Source organism: Acyrthosiphon pisum, chromosome X (genome assembly GCF_005508785.2).
Source record: "Acyrthosiphon pisum isolate AL4f chromosome X, pea_aphid_22Mar2018_4r6ur, whole genome shotgun sequence".
Classification (NCBI taxonomy): Eukaryota; Metazoa; Arthropoda; class Insecta; order Hemiptera; family Aphididae; genus Acyrthosiphon; species Acyrthosiphon pisum.
The window spans coordinates 107,368,793-107,375,656 of record NC_042493.1 but is presented as its reverse complement, the minus strand read 5'-3'; positions in this window follow the sequence as shown (position 1 = coordinate 107,375,656).

The following is a 6,864-nucleotide window of genomic DNA, read 5'->3' as shown; positions in this document are numbered from 1 at the left end:
CATCATTTCAAAAATTAAAAATATAGCTGCGAAATACTTCAGTATGTTTGGATCCACTTACGTATGTAACAGGCATTTTTTCATATGAAAAAAATTTAAAACCCATACCGTTCACGCTTAACTGATGATCATCTCCATCATGTACTTAGAGCCAGCACAAATAATTTTAATGTGGAAATTGAAATAATAATAAACAATATCCAACAACAAAAATCACATTAAGCCTATTAAGCAGTTGTAATTTCCATACTTTTATATTATAATAATATTATTAAAAACTGTAATTTTTATGTTCTATTAATCTATTATTTTAAAGTTTTAAACAGTTATTTTTTTTCTTAGTAAATAATTTGGAATATAAAATTTTAATTTTTGTCTGGCCCGCGAACTCTTTTTAATTTATGAATGTGGTCCGGGTGTCTAAAAAGGTTGCCGACCACTGATATAGGATATGACCTTTTTTCGTGCTATATCATTCTTCTGAACAAATAAACATTTATAGAAGCTATTGTTGCACAACAAAATGTCCAAAGCTTGTCATAGACGCAACAGGGTCGTTAGTAAAAAGTTTTAAAAAAATTAGTTCAGACAAAACTAAAAGTCTTTTACTATATGAAGCTCTTCTGTATGATGCTCAAAAGAAACAAAACTTCACTGTGTCTAATATTATGATAAGTGAGGGCCACTCAAATATTGAAATATCCAATTGATTATTAAAATGGTTAAGATGTGATGTGCCACAACCAAACCATACAGTGCGTGATCAATCATTAGCCCGTTTTTCTGCTATTTTCCAGTGTTTTACCCAATATTCATCACTCCATGATTACTTAAAAATGTGTGCAGAGTTACCCAAAGAAGGCATTGCTGAAGATTAGCATTGGATTCCAAGATGTTTCGTGAGAGTTGATGCAGCTTATTTTGTTAAAGTAGCGAACAAATGGATACCTTTAAAAAATATTACCAGATTAGCTAAGGAAATGGTACTTCGTACTGTTGGTTTGCTAATAAAAAGTAAAAGTCTATCGGAAATGCGTTTGCTATTATTATCTTTATTCGTATTGTTCATTAACGAAACTAACAGGGCTGATAAAGAAACCGGGGAAGAAACACCATGTGAACAATACAAAAATATTTTAACTGAGACTACATCAACAGGATTTGTTGATATTCAGAAACAATTCGATGATATAATAGATGTATCAGAAACGAAATATGAAGCTAGAATCAATATAGAAAAAGAATATGAACGTCAGAATGAAGGTTTTGATACATTTGAGAACCCGTTTCAAGCATGGGCTAACGATATATTCAACGAGAGTAAAAATTATGTAAGAGAAGGTACTGGAATAAATTCTTTCTATTGCGTGAACTAGTACCGATTATATAATTAAGGCAACCGAGCTTATACCTTTGTGGTCTGCAGTGATGGTACCAATTTTTGGATACGGTGAAGAATTTTCTAGCTCGGCTGCGGTGAAATCTAGTTTCAAGAAACTGAAAAAGGTAACAATGAGGCATATTACCAACAACTTAACAATAGTACATCTGATGAGGTTGTTATTGGACAGAGTAAGTAGCGCATGTTTTATACATGGGATAATTAAATCTTTTAAATCATTATTTTATTTTATAGCAACATCTGTTTTGTCTTCGGCGAGAGCTGCAATTGACGTGTCGGACCAACAACTTATCAATAGTGCATCTGAAGAGGTTGTTATTGGACAGAGTAAGTAACGCATGTTTTATACTTGGAACAATTAAATTTCTTAAATCATTATTTTATTTTATAGCAACACCTGTAATGCAGCCGGAGAGTCATGCAAAAGACGTGTCAGACCAACAACTTATCAATAGTGCATCTGATGAGGTTGTTATTGGACAGAGTAAGTAACGCATGTTTTATACATGGAATAATTCAATTTTTTAAATCATTATTTTATTTTATAGCAACATCTGTTAAAACAATAACTATCAGCGCTTCACATGAAGCGGACACCACAACTACTTCACACACTAGAAAAAAAAAAATCGTCAAAAATGTTGGGCGTTACACAATTCCATTACCACCGAATGTAGTGAAAAGTGTACAACGAGCAGACAGTTCGTCCGATTCTGAGAGCAGCAAAGATGATGAGTCTAGTGATGAATTTGAAAATAATGACCATCAAAAGGCAGAAGATGATGATGATGATGATGATGATGATACCGAAAATGACGATTCCAAGCAAAAGAGATTTCCATGTCCAAGTTGTTCAAAATTGTATGAGTACAAAAGTTGGTTAGAAAGGCATTTCAGTACAGTGCACTCTAAAATGTTCCCATGTCAATTTTGCCCAAAATATTTTAGTAGGAAGTATAAACTTCAGATGCACACACAAGAGCACACTGGCCCTAAAAAATACAAGTGCACTCAATGCAATAGCACATACAATGACAATTCAAATCTTACCAAACACCGCAAACTCAAACACAATCCAAATCATAAAGATGTTGAATGTGTCAAATGTGGAGAAACATTTACATGTCAGAGGAATCTAAGGTACCATATGAACACTCATGAAAACATTAAACCATATAAATGTACCATCTGTGGCGAGGCATTCAGTAGCCCTTCATTCTTATCAAAATACAAGAAAAAAAATCATTGTTTAAAACATAAGAGCACACATATCAAAAAAATGGTAATTTATAAAACTTAAATAATTTGAACGCTTATAAATATTATAATTTCTATTTTTATTTTACAGCATACAAAGCAATGATAGTGCAACAGTAGGTACGGTGGATTAGGGCTCTTGGCGAACCACCTTTATAAAAAAAACGCGCTTATGTGTAAGACCCCTTGGGTAGTGTGGAACATTGCACTTCTTTGTTGTACTCAATATGTGAAGACTCAATCATTTCCATCTGCAACAAAGATTCATACGTTGACTGCTGTTCCATTTGAATTATGTAATTCCAATGTAATTAAAATCGGAAATGCGTTTGCTATTATTATCTTTATTCGTATTGTTCATTAACGAAACTAACAGGGCTGACAAAGAAACCGGGGAAGAAACACCATGTGAACAATACAAAAATATTTTAACTGAGACTACATCAACAGGATTTGTTGATATTCAGAAACAATTCGATGATATAATAGATGTATCAGAAACGAAATATGAAGCTAGAATCAATATAGAAAAAGAATATGAACGTCAGAATGAAGGTTTTGATACATTTGAGAACCCGTTTCAAGCATGGGCTAACGATATATTCAACGAGAGTAAAAATTATGTAAGAGAAGGTACTGGAATAAATTCTTTCTATTGCGTGAACTAGTACCGATTATATAATTAAGGCAACCGAGCTTATACCTTTGTGGTCTGCAGTGATGGTACCAATTTTTGGATACGGTGAAGAATTTTCTAGCTCGGCTGCGGTGAAATCTAGTTTCAAGAAACTGAAAAAGGTAACAATGAGGCATATTAATCTAGTTAGCCGAGAAAACACATGATAATTGCATGCTAAATATTGGCGTAGAAACGATTTTGAATTTCCAAGTATTTTCCAAATTGGGGGGGGGGGGGGGGCTGGGGACACGTGCAAATCAGAAAAATGAGTATTTCGAAGCAACGGATTACGATAGAGTTGCGTGGTCTGTCGTGCAAATACACGCTGATTACATGCTAAATATTGTCGTAGAAAAAAATTTGAATTTAAATTTTTGTGATGTGTGGCGGGGTCACAGACACGTGTCTACTGCTCCCCACCTATTTTTTGATACCACGCCTAATTAAAACGCGTACAAATCACAAAATTGTGCATGCAAATACATGTTCTCTCTTTTCAGAATTTATAAAGAATGTGAAATTTTACAGTGCGCTAGTACAAACGGTAATATATTGTTGTATTTATTTGGTTGACGTGTATTAGCTGTGACAATTATTAGGTTTAATGTCCGTTCAGTGGATATCTGTTATTCACTGATGTATTCTTCTTTTGTTATCAGCGGTGACAAAGGTGAGAGTTGACTTATAAGAGTATCCATGTGATTATTAAGATATTTGTTGGTGGTCGTCTGATCGGATGTCTATTGTATAGACACCATATAGCTTAGTGGTGATTGGTCAGACCTTGTTATATTTTTCATATAAAATTATTTTTTCGTTAGCACAGTCTACTTTTAGTCTTATTCACGTAAACATATATTCGATTTTTATTTACCACCAATATATTTTATTTTGTTTGTGAATATCGCATCTTTCGCCTGAAAAACGTAAGTATTTTTTTACATTATAAATAAATTATTCGAGGCTTAAGTACAAATTTTACAGATTTTTAGATGTCGAATGATTCGTCACATAGTATACCGCAGTTTAGCGGGGATAGCTACAACAGAGTTCTTGTAGCGACACCTCCGGAAGATTCTCCAGCTAATTTTTTTTATTCACCAGATAGAACGTTCGTATTAGTAAGTATATATATTTTTTAAATATTATATTTAAATTATTTATAAAATTTGTACAATCTGGTTTTAGCGTGTTAATAGACCGTCACCAAGACACATTACACCAAGACCCATTACACCAAGACCCATTACACCAAGACCTGATACGAGGTTTGAATTTAGTCAGGATGCACAATTTCCACCATGGTTTAGCGGGGATAGCCATAACAGAGAGAGGTTTTATGCACAATATCTACCAGGGTCTACCGGGGGTAGCCATAACAGTGCTCTTGCAGCATCGCCCTTCAGATATTCAGAGATGGTAAGTTTTAAATAAAATTATTACTTAGACTCAATATAAAATAAAACAATAATTTTTATTTAGACTCAAGACAGTGATTAATTTACCTACCAACGGTCGCAGAGGGCATTATCACAAGTTATACGACCTTCAACGCCTTCCACACCTACAAGACCGGGGGTATACGCGTTGAACCTGATTGACAACATGTTATTTTCGCCTTCACCGCTACGTCAATCACAAATAGATATATGGCTTCGGTCCTTTTCACCTGTACATTCACCAGATATGCCTTCACCAGATATGTTTTCACCTTCAACAGCGGGGGCAAACGCATTGAATGTTGTGGGTGGCGTGGTATTTCCACCTCCTTCATCGCCACGACAGTCACAAATAGACGAATGGCTTAGATCTTTATCCCCTATCTCTCCAAGTATGCTAAACATAGTGGGACCTCAGGTACTCCCGGAATTTGACGTATTAATATTCGGGAGGTTATTAAATACAATGGCCATAAAAGTGCGCGTCCCCTTTGCCGTCGTAACTCTTCGCGCAATAGGAGTACGAGTGTTTTTTTATTCTGTCGTGCAAATATTATTGGCCGACAATCTACATACCCATTGACGATTTCACCTACAAGTTGCTGCTACTGCCCATTTATCAACTGCTCTTTTCCATCTCAGGAGAACAAGCACCAGAAATAAAAGGTCAGAATAGATATACGTATATTGTTAAATAAAAAAAAAAAAAATGAATACAGAAGTTTGTTGATTTTTTTTGGTATTGAGTACTTTGGTTTTTTATTTCAAACATTTTATTTTTATTCGAAATAATTGGTTGGAAAAATATTATTGTCAACTACAATAATAGAATAATATTTTTATTTAATATTCTGTGTTTCTGTGTTAGCCGAAGCCCAAAGGCTTGTGAAAACTAGATTTCTAAAAAAAGTTATTGAATATTGAATAACAATATTCACTTTAAAACTATTAGATAACTATTAGATTACCTACGACCTATGTGTTTATATTACGATAATTAGAAACCCACTTTAAAAACCAAAAGTATTTGAAAAGTATTACAAATACTTTTTCAAAGTATTTGAGTAGTATTTGAAATACTCATTGAAATCTCATTGAAATCATGTGGTCATTATTGTACAAGTAAATGTCATAGTTATGATCGTAAACATTTGGAACTGAAATGCAGAGAGCCTTGTAACTAGTAGGTTCTTTGAGTTATTTTATTTAACAGGAAAAATGCAATTACTTTGTGTATCTCTTTATAAATATTTTTATTCTTTGATTACTGTTATATTATATATACCATTATAGTTTAATACTTTTATAATGTAGCACTGTATAATATATCATTTGAATGATTTAATATTTAGAATTCTTATACTTCATAATTCACTTATAATACATATTTGTTAAACTCAATCACTTTTAATTAAATTATTATTTCTATATCATGTCATTTGTATATTATAGTAGTATTATATTATAACACTTTTTTAGAATATTTATATTTTATGATATCAGACTACAAAACCAAATAACTACTATAGTTTAATATTAACTCACTTTCCTAATGATAGTTTGAGTTATTTTATTTAACAGGAAAAATGCAATTACTTTGTGTATCTCTTTATAAATATTTTTATTCTTTAATTAATTAGAATTGAACAATAACAATTATCAAAAAGGTGGGCAAGTGGATGTCGTTCTGCTGTACTGTAGGTTACAAGTGGGTCACTGTATAATGGGTAGGTACCTATAATAAATTCCAAATTAATCATATCACAATATCCATTGGGTACTTATAACGCGTTATACATCAACAACAAATCCTGATACCATCATAGATATATAATAGTGGCATAGTGCACTTTAGAAGTTTCAAGTACCCACAAATAATATTATACAATCACAACAAAATAACTAAAATATTAATAAATTTTAGTATGTAATTTCGTACCAAATTTGAACTTAAAATGACTATAAAAAAAAACTGTGCTTGTGTATTTTTTAGATAACTACTTACATGGAATCTTGTTTTAAATTTACAATCCTTAGCTATAAAAACTGAAACGTGATGACAGACACAAAAATAAAAAAACAAAAAA